We start from the raw sequence: 16,025 nt of genomic DNA on the forward strand, positions 1-16,025 counted from the left end.
TGTGGCTGAAGAGCTCCTCCCAGAAACACAATGCGGATTGTGTCCACTAAAGGGTACAAAGGATATGATCTTCACTGCACAACCACTACAAGAGAAATGCAGGGAACAGCACCAACCCTTGTACATGGCCTTCTTTGACCTCACAAAGGTCTTTGACACTGTCAACCGTGAGGGACTATGGAGCGTCGTCCTCTGTTTCGGCTGCCCCCAAATGTTTGTCACCATCGTCTGCTTGGTCCATGACGGCATGCAAACCGTGATCCTGACCAATGGGTCCACCACAGACCCAATCCACGTTCAGACAGGGGTCACGCGGGCTGCGTCATCGTGCCAACACTCTTCTCGATCTTCCTCGCTGCAATGCTCCACCTCACACTCAACAAGCTTCCGGCTGGAGTGGAACTAAACTATAGAACCAATGCGAATCTGTTCAACTTTTGTCGCCTCCAGGCTAGATCCAAGGTCGTTCCATCTGTTATATATGTAATAACTCGATTGACTGAATACTGTAAACTAACACAGGTACAGACCTGGCTCTGCTTTATTAGGGCCCAAAGTGATTACATTACAAGATGGCTGGGCCAATGACCTCCAACAGTGGCGCCACCTGGTGGCTAGTAACCCCAAGCATACATACATGACAATATCCCCTTTAAGATATTGGTAACAATCTTTTTACAAATTGCGACGGTCCGGGGCTTTCCGCTCCCGAGTTGATCGTCAAAGTTCAACTCCAGCCTTGGGCGAGTGTTCTGAGTCTGTTATGACTGGGGGCTGGGTAGCCGATCTGATGGGAGTGGCAATGACCATGTCAGGGATTTAAAGTCCAGATTCATTGATGACAGCGGAGTCCTCTGATGACTGAGGGTAGGTTGGTTGGTCACTGATTGTGTCTTCCTCAGACTGTTCTGGTTCATCTGTGTGCCACAGCTTTATCTGATCAACATGTTTCCTGCATGTTGGTCCATTCTTGAGCTTGACGATAAACACTCTGTTACCCTCCTTGGCCGTAACAGCACCGGCCATCCACTTGGGACCTTGACCATAATTCAGTACATATACAGGATCGGTAACAGAAATGTCACGTGGCACAGCAGTGTGATCATGATACCACTGCTGACTTTGACGTCTATATTCAACATGATCGTTCAAGTCAGGGTGGACAAGAGAGAGCTTGGTCTTGAGACCTCTCTTCATCAACAGTTCAAGCAGGGGGGACCCCGGTAAGCGTGTGGGGTCTTGTCCTGCAACTGAGCAACATGCGTGACAAGCGAGTCTGCAGTGAACTTTGAGTTACACGTTTCATACTCTGCTTGATGGTTTGGACAGCACGCTCTGCTTGACCATTAGATGTGGGTTTGAATGGTGCTGACCTCACATGTTTGATGACATTGAGTTTCATGAACTCTTGAAATTCCAGAGTAGTGAAGCAAGGTCCGTTTGTTGCTTACAACGATGTCGGGCAGACCATGAGTGGCAAATATGACATGAAGGCTTTCAATGATGTGGGAAGGGAGGACCTGGAGACAATCACTATCACTAGGGGGGTAGTGCTGGACAGGCTAATGGGACTCAAGGTAGACAAGTCCCCTGGTCCTGATGAAATGCATCCCAGGATATTAAAAGAGATGGCGGAAGTTATAGCAGATGCATTCGTTATAATCTACCAAAATTCTCTGGACTCTGGGGAGGTACCAGCGGATTGGAAAGCAGCTAATGTAACACCTCTGTTTAAAAAAGGGGGCAGACAAAAGGCAGGTAACTATAGGCCGGTTAGTTTAACATCTGTAGTGGGGAAAATGCTTGAAACTATCATTAAGGAAGAAATAGCGGGACATCTAGATAGGAATAGTGCAATCAAGCAGACGCAGCATGGATTCATGAAGGGGAAATCATGTTTAACTAATTTACTGGAATTTTTTGAGGATATAACGAGCATGGTGGATAGAGGTGTACCGATGGATGTGGTGTATTTAGATTTTCAAAAGGCATTCGATAAGGTGCCACACAAAAGGTTACTGCAGAAGATAAAGGTACGCGAGGTCAGTGGAAATGTATTAGCATGGATAGAGAATTGGCTCGCTAACAGAAAGCAGAGAGTCGGGATAAATGACTCCTTTTCGGGTTGGAAATCGGTGGTTAGTGGTGTGCCACAGAGATCGGTGCTGGGACCACAACTGTTTACAATATACATAGATGACCTGGAAGAGGGGACAGAGTGTAGTGTAACAAAATTTGCAGATGATACAAAGATTAGTGGGAAAGCGGGTTGTGTAGAGACTGCAAAGAGATTTAGATAGGTTAAGCGAATGGGCTAAGGTTTGGCAGATGGAATACAATGTCGGAACGTGTGAGGTCATCCACCTTGGGAAAAAAAACAAAAAAAGGGAATACTATTTGAATGGGGAGAAATTACAACATGCTGCGGTGCAGAGGGACCTGGGGGTCCTTGTGCATGAATCCCAAAAAGTTAGTTTGCAGGTACAGCAGGTAATCAGGAAGGCGAATGGAATGTTGGCCTTCATTGCGAGAGGGATGGAGTACAAAAGCAGGGAGGTCCTTCTGCAACTGTATAGGGTATTGGTGAGGCCGCACCTGGAGTACTGCATGCTGTTTTGGTCGCCTTACTTAAGGAAGGATATACTGGCTTTGGAGGGGGTACAGAGACGATTCACTAGGTTGATTCCGGAGATGAGGGGGTTACCTTATGATGATAGATTGAGTAGACTGGGTCTTTACTCGTTGGAGTTCAGAAGGAGTGATCTTATAGAAACATTTAAAATAATGAAAGGGATAGACAAGATAGAGGCAGAGAGGTTGTTTCCACTGGTCGGGGAGACTAGAACTAGGGGGCACAGACTCAAAATACGGGGGAGCCAATTTAAAACCGAGTTGAGAAGGAATTTCTTCTCCCAGAAGGTTGTGAATCTGTGGAATTCTCTGCCCAAGGAAGCATTTGAGGCTAGCTCATTGAATGTATTCAAGTCACAGATAGATAGATTTTTAACCAATAAGGGAATTAAGGGTTACGGGGAGCGGGCGGGTAAGTGGAGCTGAGTCCACAGCCAGATCAGCCATGATCTTGTTGAATGGCGGAGCAGGCTCGAGGGGCTAGATGGCCTACTCCTGTTCCTAATTCTTATGTACACTCTATCCACTTGGAATATGCATCCACCACAACTAAAAACATCTTTCCCAGGAAGGGACTTCCAAAGTCAATGTGGATCCTGGACCATGGTTTAGATGGCCACGACCACAGACTCAGCGGCGATTCCGCTGGTGCTTTACTTAGCTGCATGCAAGTATTACACTGATACACACATGATTCCAGATCAGAGTCAATTCCAAGCCATCATACCAGACCTGTCAATGGCTTTCATCATGACAATACTGGGATGAGTGCTATGTAGATCATGTACAAATTTCTCTCTGCCTTTCTTAGGCATAACAACATGATTACCCCACAGTAAACAATCTGACTGAATGGATAGTTCGTCTTTGCGATGGTTGTAACGTTTGGTCTCATCACCCATTTGCTTGGGTATGGCAGACCAATCACCACTAAGTACACAACGTTTCACAACCGATAATATCGGGTCCTGGCTGGTCCAGGTCTTAACTTGTTGAGCCGCGACAGGGGTTCCTTCGCATCCATGACTAACAGTAGGTCTGCCGGTTGTGGCGTTTCCACCTCCGGTGTGGGCAACGGCAGAAGGCTCAGTGTATTGGCACAATTCTCAGTGCCAGGTCTATGGCGAATGACATAATCATAGGCAGATAATGTCAGCGCTCACCTCTGGATGCGGGACTGGTATTGATACCTTTGTTTTCCGAAAACAATGATATGAGTGGCTTGTGATCTGTTTCCAGTTCAAACCGCGAAGACAAAACAGGTACTGATGCATCTTTTTAACCACATACACACAGGCTAATGCTTCTTTTTCTACCATGCTGTAGACTCTTTCTGCCTTTGACAAACTTTTAGGAGCATACGCAACAGGTTGTAATTTACCCGACTCATTAGCTTGTTGGCAACCAACTCCATATGAAGAAGCATCACAGGCCAATACTAGACGCTTACATGTATCATAATGTACCAACAGCTTATTAGAGCAAAGCAGATTGGTAGCTTTCTCAAAAGCTCTATCTTGAGACACACCCCAAACCCAGTTGTCGCCTTTTCTTCGCAGCATGTGCAGTGGCTCTAATAAGGTGCTCAATCTAGGTAAGAAATTACCGAAGTAGTCGAGTAAACCAAGGAACGAACGCAGCTCCGTCACATTCTGAGCCTTGGGTGCATTTTTGATGGCCTTGGTTTTCGAGTCCGTAGGCCTGATGCCATCAGCAGCAATTTTCGTCCCCAGGAATTCGACTTCCGGTGCCATGAAGATGCACTTTGAACGTTTCAGTCTGAGTCCCACTTTGTCCAGACAATCTAGAACCTCTTCCAGGTTGTTCAGATGTTCGGCGGTGTAACGCCCTGTGGCAAGGATGTCACCTTGGAACACGACAGTTCTAGGGATGGACTTCAGTAGACTCTCCAGGTTCCTCTGAAATATGGCTGCAGCTGAGTGAATTCCGAAAGGACACCTGTTGTTGATAAACAGTCCTTTATGAGCATTGATGCACGTAAGTTTCTTCGACGTCTCGACCAGCTCCTGTGTCATGTAGGACGATGTCACATCCAGTTGAGTGAACGACTTCTCCCCGGCTATCGTTGCCAACAGGTCATCAGCCTTCGGTAATGGGTATTGATCCTGTTTTGAAACTCAGTTTATCGTAACCTTGTAGTCTCCACAAATCCTGACAGTGCCATCATTCTTCAACACAGGAACAATGGGGCTCGCCCATTTGTTAAATTCGACCGGTGATATGACCATTTCGCGCCGGAGTCTGTCCAGTTTGATTTCGACCTTCTCCCTCATCATGTACGGAACCGCCCGAGCTTTATGATGGATGGATCTTGCATCCGAGTCCACGTGGATCTGCACCTTGGTTCCCGTGAAGTTGCCGATGCCTGGTTCAAACAGCGAGGGGAACTTGCTCAGCACTTGAGCACATGGAGTATCATCCTCCGACGACAACGCTTTGATATCGTTCCAATTCCATTTGATTTTTTCTAGACAATTCCTGCCGAACAGCGTTGAACCATTGCCTGGAACAATCCATAACGGTAAATCGTGAACCGCACCATTATACGACACCTTGACTACTGCACTGCCAATCATTATTATGAGTTCTTTAGTGTACGTACGCAACTTGGCATTGACTGGACTCAGCTTAGGCCTCACAGCCTTAGGACTCCACAGCTTGTCGAATGTCCTCTGGCTCATTATTGATTGACTTGCACCCGTGTCCAATTCCATCGGTACTGGCACACTGTTAAGTTTCACATTAATCATTATCGGTTGGTTCTTTGTTAGGAACAAATACAGTCCATACACTTCCTCCTCTGGTATCTCGGATTGCATATCCGGATCCGCGCTATACTAGTCATAATCCTCCACATGGTGTGTTGCAGCACGCTTGCTCAGTTGTGGACATATGCTCTGGAGATGCCCCAGTCTCGAACAACCTTTACAAATGTACTGTTTAAACCGACACGAGGCCGATGATTGCCCCCACAACGCCAACACGGTGAAATCAGATTCATGCCCGTTGGCAGACTTTGAGCACCCACAGGTTTCGCATATGCAGTTGAGTAGGCCCTGCCATATGCAGCTCTGCCAAACGACGCTACAATCTTGTTTACAGTACTTGCCGAGTTCCGACTTTTCGATGATATCTGCTTTAAATTTTTGTCTGTCGTCATGCATGCCTGGGCAATCGTGATGGCCTTGCTCAAATCCAATGTGTCCACCGCCAGTAGCTTATGCAGGATCACCTCGTGGTGATTACAAAGGCATGTCTCCCAACGTGTTTTCGAACTTACACGGTCCAGCTAGACGTCTTAGGTCAGCAACGAATTTCGACACATCCTGGCCCTCAGAACGAACGTGCGTGTAGAATCGATATCGTGAGATGATGGTGCCTTCTTCTGGTTTGAGATGGTCACGGACCAGAGCACACAATTCCTCATAGTCCTTGTCTGTTGGACTTGCAGGTGAGAGAAGATTCTTGATGAGTCCATAGATTTTCGGACCACAAACCGTGAGGAAGACTGCCCTGCGCCTAACTGCGTCAGTGGGTTCCTCCATTTTGTTGGCCACGAAGTACTGGTCCAGGCGAGCTACAAAATCTGCCCAGTCCTCTCCCTCCACGAAGCTCTCCAGAATTTCAATTGTGCTCATTTTTGCATGCAAAGATTCTTGTTATCTCGTCACCAAATGTTATATATGTAATAACTCGATAGACTGAATACTGTAAACTAACACAGGTACAAACCTGGCTCTGCTTTATTCGGGCCCAAAGTGATTACATTACACGATGGCTTGCCTTTTATACCTGGGCCACACACACGTGCGCACAGCCCAATGAACCTCCGACAGTGGCGCCTAGTAACCCAAGCATGCATACATGACAGCATCCTCTGTCATCGAACTACAGTACGCAACAACAACTCCAAGTCATCGTCAACATCTTCATCGAGGTGTACACAAGCATGGGCCTTACACTAAACATCCGTAAGACAAAGGTCCTCCACCAACCTGACCCCGCCAGTCAGCACTGCCCCCCGGTCATCAAAATCCACGGCACGGCCTTGGACAACGTGGACCACTTTCCATATCTCGGGAGCCGACTATCAGCAAGGGCAGACATTGACGACGAGATTCAACACTGCCTCCCGTGTGCCAGCGCAGCCTTCGGTCGCCTGAGGAAGAGTATTTGAAGACTAGGACCTCAAATCTGGCACCAAGCTTATAGTCTACAGGGCAGTAATGATACCCGCCCTCCTATATGGCTCAGAGACATGGACCATATAAATAGACACCTCAAAGGGCTCGAGAAGTACCACCAACACTGCCTCCACAAGATCCTGCAAATCCACTGGGAGGATAGACACACCAACATCAGTGTTCTTGATCAGGCCAACATACCCAGCATCGAAGCACTGACCGCACTCGACCAGCTCCCTTGGGCAGGCCACATCGTCTTCATGCCCGACACAAGACTCCCAAAGCAGCGCTCTACTCGGAACTTCTACATGGCAAGCGAGCCGCAGCTGGACAGAGGAATCGTTTCAAGGACACCCTCAAAGCATTCTTGATAAAGTGCAACATCCCCACCGGCACCTGGGCGTCCCTGGCCCAAGCTCTAAGTGGAGGACGAGCATCCGGGAGGGCGCTGAGCACCTTGAGTCTCGTCGCCGAGAGCATGCAGAAACAAAGCGCAGACAGCGGAAGGAGCGTGCGACAAACCACCCACCCTTTCTTTCAACCACTGTCTGTCCCACCTGTGACAGAGACTTTAATTTCCGTATTGGACTGTACAGTCACCTGAGAATTCACTTTTAGAGTGTAAACAAGTCTTCCTTGATTTCGAGGGACTGCCTATGATGATGATAAAGACGTCCATGATGGTCCAGTCCCGAACTTCATTTTAAAATGTGGAAGATGCCTGTGCATGACTTATTTTAATGCGGGGGGTCCGTTGCACACCAGCTACCAGACGGGCTTGGTAAGGTCTTGGTCCAGTGGCAAGAGGATCCAAGACGACTGGAGACCAGGCTCTGCTGTATGGGCCTATTACACACACACACACATACTCCTACTGTTTTCCTTCCTCCTTCCCACAGGACCGCTCTCCCTGGAATTTATAGTATGCAGTGGGACCTCACAATCTCGCTATTGGCCTATGCTGCACCGTCCCTTGGTCTCGACCCTGGAGCTGGACCACGCTGCTCCACCTCTGGGCTCCAACCTCTCTGCTCCTCCATCCTCCATGCCTCGTCCGTCCCGACCACCTCTTCTCTCCACATCGAAACTCCGGACCTCGCCGGTCCCGACCCCCGCTTCTCGCCGCTTCCAATCAACTAATATAGATAGCAGCAATCAACAAAGCCAGCAGAATACTGCACTTCATAGTGAAGACAGTAGGACAAACCAGGGCAATTCCTGATTGAGTCATATAATGCTCCGGTCAGACCCCACTTTGATACCAGGTCTAGTTCTGGAGGCACTGCAGGGAAGAGCCATGGGGCTGATCATCAGTGCCAGGATGTCTGAGTTTTGAGGAAAGATTGGAGGAAAGTAGGCTTTTCAAACTGGAAAGGAGGCTCTTGAAAGGTGATCTTCCAGAGGTCTATCAGTTTTACATCGCATTTGCAGCACAGAAATAGGCCATTCGGCCCAACTGGTCTATGCCTCCTTCACCCCACTTCATCTCGCCCTATCACCGTATCCTTCTGTTCCTTTCTCCCCCATGTGCTTATTTGGCTTCTCCTTAAATGCATCTACGCTATTTTCCTCAACTGCTCCCTGTGGTAGCGAGTTCCACATTCTAACCACTCTCTGGATAAAGAGGTTTCTCCAAAATTATTTATTTAATTTATTAGTGACAATCTGATATTTATGACCTCTAGTGGACACACAAGTGGAAACATCTCTCCATCTACCCTATCAAACCCTTTCCTATTGTTAAAGATCTGTATCAGCTCACCCCTCAGCCTTCTCGAGAAAAGAGCCCCAGTCTGTTTAATCTTTCCTGATAATTATAATCTCTCAGTTCTGGTATCATTGTCGCAAATCATTTTCGCACCTTCTCCAGTGCCTCGGTATCCTTTTTTGTAATTATGGAGACCAGAACCCTTTCACGGTAAATCCGAAATAGTACTTCAAACTAAACTGTGGGAGTGGAACAAGGGGACACAGGTTGAAGCTGGTGAAAGGTAAATTGAGGACTGATGGTAGGAAATCCTTCTTCTGGCCGAGAGTGATCAACCCCTGGAACAGACACCTGGTAGAGGGGTAAACCCTGAATCATTGAAGATCTAACTGGATAAAATGGGGGGCCGGGGTTAGTGTTTCCCTAATTTATTTTTGGTTGCGCTGGTCCGTTTAACGGGCTGGGCGGCCCATTCAAAATGTCGCGCGTGAACAAATTCTCCCATTTAAAAGCCGGCAAGCGGCCTGCACAGGAACGCGAGACGGCTGTGCGGCCAGGCAACTTGGCGGGAACGTTGGGGGCGGGTTGTTCTGGGTGGATGAATTAAGATGGCCCGCATGACCTTGCTCATCCATCATTACCTTGTGATCTCTGAACAGGGATATTATTTGCTCTGTTTTTTAAAAACTACTTTTGGAGCAGAAAGCCTGAAACTGGAGTAATCGACATTTTTTTTAAAAATCGCGAAACAGCAAACTGAAGCGACCAATTGGTGTAGGGTTACTCCAGCAAAGAGCTGGCACAGTGCTGGCGGGCTGAATGACCTTCTCCTGTGCTTTAAACAGCCGGGGTTTCAGTCCTCACTGGCCTGGTGACTGGTCCTGCAGCCTGGCCGTATCTCGTGCCTTCATTCAGTTCTTGGCCGCTGTTGCTTTAAGCAGCAAAGTGCAGCGTGCAGAGCAGCAGATGCTGGGCCCTCAAGTCCTGATCACAGGTGATTGCAGCCTGACGATTTGAATTTGCATTTCCTTCACCGCTCAGAAACACTCCAGATGGTGCTGAACCGATAGGTGCCAAATATAAATCTGAGAACTTCCTTTCCGAGACGTGTCCGCGACAACTTGCCTTCTCGTCGCCGTGGCACCCCTGGGGCTGGGGGCATGGCAGCCTTCGCAGCCTCTCAGGCTGTCAGGTGGTATCTGCAACCTCGTCACTCACAGCCCTTCCAGCACGAGATGCAAATCTGTACTTTGGAGGCAATGGTGCGCGAGGGACTGGTCTACGCTAAAGCAGGATCTGGCCAAGTCAGAATCTCGAAACTCTCAACTCTGTAAGGAACGGGAACTGGAACTTGTCCATCAAAAATCAAAGGCAAGTGGTTTACTCCTGATTAATGGCCATTGACTATTATGGGTACCTGCTGCATGCCAGTCCTTTGCACTCACCCATGAGGGATGAGCAGTCAATGGATTTCACCTGTCCAAACTGGGGCGTACCCTATCCACACCCAATGTAAAACAACTGCTTGAATTTTTATAGCGCCTTTAGTGTATTATAAACATTCCAAGGTGCTGCACAGTAGCGTTAGTGCACAAAATTTGATAGCGAGCCACCCAAGGAGATATTAGGACAGGTGACCAAAAGCTTGGTCAAAGAGGCAGGTTTTAAAGAGCATTAAAAAGGAGTGCGAGGTAGAGTGACGGAGAGGTTTAGGGAGGGAATTATATCCCCAACATTCAAGTCCAAGTAATTGACGTATACCACAAAAAGCAAGGGACCCAGCACTGAAAACTGTGAATCCCACTGGATACAGACTTCCAGTCACAGTAACACCCATCAACCATTATCCTTTAAAAAAAAATCAGCGGCAGGTCGGGGCCATAAAAGGAGCGGCGAGATCGGGGCGAAGGAGCGGTGAGAGGTTGTAGAGGGACGTGATCGGGGCCCAGGAGAGGCACAAGTTCGGTGCCAGAAGAGGCATGGGCCCAGGGGCAGCACGGGCCAGCCCACACTGCGATATGTGTGCGCACAAGGCCCATGCAGCAGAGCAGGTCTCCAGTTGTCCTGGTTAATCCTCGTCACTGGACCAAGACCTAGCTGTGTCAAGCCCATGTGGTGGCTGGTGTGCAACGGTCACCCCACGTTAAAAAAGTCCACGCACAGGCATCTTCCACCCTTCAACATGTAGTTCTGGACCTGGAATATTAGGTCCTTCATTGAAACACCTGTGAAATCATCCTTTTTTGGCTTGGAAGCAAGTCATCCTCGATACGAGGGCCTGCCTATGATGATGATTACCCTTTGCTTGCTGCTTCTGTGCCAATTTTGGATCCAACTTGCCACTTTGCCTTGGATTCCATGGGCTTCTATTTTCATGACCAGTCTGCCCTGTGGGACTTTATCAAAAGCCTTGCTAAAATCCATCATAATCATAAGTCCCTCAGAATCGAGAAAGACTTGCTTCAATGCCAAAATGAGTCCTTAGGTGGCTGAACAGTCCAATACGAGAACCACAGTCCCGGTCACAGGTGGGACAGATAGTTGTTGAGGGAAAGGGTGGGTGGGACAGGTTTGCCGCACGCTCTTTCCGCTGCCTGCGCTTGATTTCTGTATGCTCTCGGCGACGAGACTCGAGGTGCTCAGCGCCCTCCCGGATGCACTTCCTCCACTTAGGGCAGTCTTTGGCCAGGGACTCCCAGGTGTCAGTGTTGCACTTTATCGGGGAAATCCATATACACTACATCAAATGCACTACCCTCATCAACCCTCCTTGCTACCTCCTCAAAAAATTCAATCAAGTTAGTCAGACACGACCTTCCCTAAACAAATCCAGGCTGACTGTCCTTGATTAATCCATGTCTTTCCAAATGAAAATTTATCCTGTCCCTCAGGATTTTTTCTAATAATTTTTCCACCACTGAGGTTAGACTGACTGGCCTGTAATTACTTGGTCTATCTCTTTTTAAACAAAGGTACAACATTAGCAGTCCTCTGGCACCACACCGGTAGCCAGTCCAAAAATCCATCAATCACAACCTTGAATATACTCAACAACTCTGGAGAGGCGCATCCAGAACAAGGGGACATGATCTTAAAATTCGAGCTAGGACATTCAGGCATGATGTCAGGAACCACCTCTTCACACAAAGGGTAGTGGAGATCTGGGACTCTCTCCACCAAAAGCTATTGAGGCTGGGGGGGGGTTTCAATTGAAAATGTCAAAAATTAGATTGATAGATTGTTGTTAGGCAAAGTTATTGAGGGTTATGGAACGAAGGCAGTTACTAGATTTAAGATACAGATTAGCAATGATCTAATGGAATGGCGGAAAAGCTCGAGGGTCTGAGTGACCTCCTCCTGCTCCTATGTAATTACGGGGAAGACAAAACCAGCATTAAAAATGGTTAATCTCCTATTTGGGCAGGATTGTGAGGAAAACTATCATCGGATGTGATAAAAGAGCTTGATTCCCTAAGTTGTAAGGTCCCCATTACTATCTCAGTTGAGTTTTCATTGAGGTTAAAAGTGATCAAACCTGAAGAGATAAATGCTTTCTTTTTGATTATTTCCCTTTCTGTTTTTTCCCTTATTGGGGCACAATTCCGAGGCTGGTGGCGAACCTCCATTCTTCATGTGTTGTCAGGCTATTTGACAGTGGAGGTCATCGCCTTGCACTTTCCCAGTGTTGGCATGCTAACACTTTTCTTCTACAATTGCTGGAGGAAAGGGAACGAGCAGGTGGGTCATCACGGCCAAGGCCATTTCTATCAGCACGATGTCCACACCTGCACACATGATCAAGAGCAGGAAGCCCCTCTTCTCTGCTCTGGAGGTCAATTGCAGCACCTTCCCATCTCTTCGGATGAGATCAGTGTGGTTTAGTTATTGGGATTGAGGTTGATGTGAGAGAATGACTTGTATTTGATCATTCCCTCTTCTGGATCAGAGATGCTTAATTAACAGCACACTTTGATGTGGTTTAAGAGATTGTTTCTCGGAGGCAGAACTCGCTAGGCTTTCTCCATCTTGTATCCTTTAACGAGCATCTGTTCCTCGTCAAGACATTGCTCCCACATTTGAATGGCTAGCTTAGAACACGTAAAGCGCTGGCTGAGTGGAAGTGCCAGATGGGAATCTGACAAGAGTGCTGGATCAGCAGAGCACAAAGAGATTGGTGTGCAAGAATGACAACTGGTTAGTGCAGATTCTGATAGAGGGACAAAGTGGCGAACAGCCTTTTCAGGCCTACATTCTTGTGGTAAAAAGTGTCATCGTCTGTACTTTTGTAAAAGAGACAACTTTTTGACAGGTTTTAGACGGACAAGTGTGAGGATAGTACTGCAGAGGGGCCGAATGGCCTACTCCTGCACCCATTTTCTAACCCAGAATACTAGTTATAACCATATGCATGCACTGCTGTTTGTTATTATTTGTTCACAGGATGTAGGCAACGTACTTATTCTCAATCCTTTGTTGTCTTAAGGCTCTGACAACAGAGAGGATTGTTATGCCATTTCAATGTCATATGCAGGCAAGACTGGGCAGCAGTGGCAGGTTTGCTTACCCATTGTTTTTTTTTTACATCACAACAGCGTTTTTGGTCATATCTTCCAGTGCTAGCCCACAAGTGGTCAGATTTATTGAATTCATGGTGTCAGCTGTGGCTCAGTGGGTAGCACTCTCACCTCGAGTCAGAAGGTTGCGTGTTCAATCCCATTCCAGAGACTTGAGCACAAGATCTAGGCGAATACTTCAGTACAGTACTGAGGGAGCGCTGCAGTGTCGGAGGTGCTGTTCAGATGAGACGTTAAACCGAGGCCTTGTCTGCTCTCTCAGGTGGGCGTAAAAGATCCCATGGCATTGTTTGGAAGAAGAGCGGGAAGTTCTCCTCTATGTCTTGGCCATCATTTATCCTTCAACCAACATAGAAACATAGATTATCTCGTCATTATCACATTGCTGTTTTTGGGACATCCTGAGGTCATGAAAGGCACTATATAAATGCAAGTCTTGCTAATTATGGACTCTTGACCTCTAGGGTGCTAGTCCACTGCCATAACCACATTACCTGCGAACCTCACCCCATCAATTTTCTGCCGAAGATTTTTCACAGGTGACAACTGATCATAATGCAACTGAACACTAGAGAGCCCCCTGAAGGGCAGTAAATGTACTGCAGCAATTACACTCGAATGGCTCTGAGGGGCATAAGAAATTCCTCGGAGGAATAGGTCACCAGGCCCCTCGAGTCTGCTCCGCCATTTAATAAGATCATGGCTGATCTGATCATGGACTCAGCTCGAAGGGCCGAATGGTCTACTCCTGCACCTATTTTCTATGTTTCTATATTTCCCTGTCTGTTCCCTATAACCCATTACTCCCTTATCGCCCAAAAAACTGTCAATCTCCGCCTTAAATATATTCACTGACCCAGCCTCCACAGCTCTCTGGGGCAGAGAATTCCATAGATGTACAACTGTCAGAGAAGAAATTCCTCATCTCAGTTTTAAATGGGCGGTCCCTTATTCTTGTACTTAGTTGTTGTATCTAACCGTTCGAGAGTGTGAAATAAAAGCAGCCATTAACAACAACTTCAGCACTTACTAGATATAACCACCTCCCTCCAGTATCGCACCCGAGTGCCCATTTACTAACATGGGTGCCTAAATGCCAGCTGCAGGCAGGTTATTTAGCTGGAGGGGTGCTACATTACAACTCAGCCCGTTCTCACCCAACGTCACATGCACTTTCTGGCAGGAGTCACTAGATACCAACAAGGACCAGGACTCCTGAGTAACAGCGCAGACCAGGGATAGAATCTGGGGTCTTGCTCGTCTCCATGGCTCAATTGTACACAGGGCAGTGCAGCACGAACAGTCATCAGACCATATTTTGTATTTTAATTCAGCTCTCCCACAGGGTTGGCCAGCAAACTCCCTCAATGAGATCAGCACTTAGAAAACAGTGATTCAAAAAGCAAAATAGAAAAAGAATAAAAGTTAATATATTTCTTTGAAAGGAATGGCAATGGTCACACTCCAACTTCAACTGAAGTCAGTAACGAAAGAACGTGCATCTATATACCACCCTTCAAGAGCTCAGGATGTCCCAAAGCGATTTGCAGCCAATTAAGTACTTTTTGAAGTGTGGTCACTATTGTAATGTAGGAAACGCGGCAGCCAATTTTTTGCACAGCAAGCTCCCACACAAACAGCAATGTGATAATGACCAGATAGTCTGTTTTTGTTACGTTGATTGAGGGATAAATATTGACCAGGTCACAGGGGAGAACTCCCCTGCTGTTCTTTGAAATCGTGCCATGGTATCTTTTACGTCCACCTGAGGGCAGACGGGGGCCTCAGTTTAATGTCTCACCTGAAAGATGGCACCTCCGATAGTGCAGCACTGCCTCAGTACTGCGCTGGAGTGTCAGCCTAGATTTTGTGCTCAAGTCTCTGGAGTGGGATTGAATCCATAACCTTCTGACTCAGAGGCAAGGGTGCTACCTCTGAGCTATGGTTGACATTTTAAGTGCCCTTACCACAGAAGATATATTTGTAAAAATCCACAGGTTACACTCATTAATGGAAGAGAAGTTGGGGTCTGACCAGTGCTATAAAATCCATAGTAGATTCAGTATTTGTCTCACCTTTTTTAAAAAAAAAAAGTGTGTCATTGTGTATGAAACATATGCAATGTCATATTCTCACATTATTTCCATTTAAAATCCACGAAAAACACAACATGCTGAGAGAGATAGATTTTTGGACCAGGGGAAATCAAAGGATATGGTGATCAGGCAGGAAAGTGGAATTGAGGTCGAAGATCAGCCCCGATCTCGAGAGGCCGTATGGCCTATTCCTACTCCTAATTCTTATGTTTCTCAGTAAATTAAAAAAAAATTATATTTAAAAGCTTTTAAAACATTCCTAGTATTAGTGAGTTTGCGCTCAAAAAAACCAACTTAAATTTTGGAGCTTCCTCGAAAGCCTGCAAACAAGCACAAGTAGCAGAAATTCCCCCAATGGTGATTAATTCATCCTGGGGCTGTGGCCCGCACAAGGTTTTTAAACTAGCGCAAAAGACTGCGGAAACTCAATTTACGTTGAATGTAACTTGTGCTTAAAATTCCGCGAACCTTTGCACTGATTTGACCGTTGAGTGATTTGCGGCAAAAAAAACCAACGCAACTGAGCGGAAATCTACCCCACAGACTTTGCAAACCTGAGTATTCTGATATGTAAAACTAGGATGAAATATCAATGGGTATGGGTCTGTCATTGGTGATGAAAACAATTTCAGATATATTAAGAGCATCATACAAGTAGATTGTCCCAACATTAAATGCATCGATTTAAAGTGTGATTTTCCTGTAATGTTTTGGTAAAAATATGCTAAGTAAGCCTAGTGATAGTACTGTAAAATGTGTGAGCAAAGTACTGGCATGCCACAACCAGGCCTGTGCTGGCTTTATAAGCTAA

This window comes from Pristiophorus japonicus, chromosome 5 (assembly GCF_044704955.1).
Source record: "Pristiophorus japonicus isolate sPriJap1 chromosome 5, sPriJap1.hap1, whole genome shotgun sequence".
Taxonomy (NCBI): Eukaryota; Metazoa; Chordata; class Chondrichthyes; family Pristiophoridae; genus Pristiophorus; species Pristiophorus japonicus.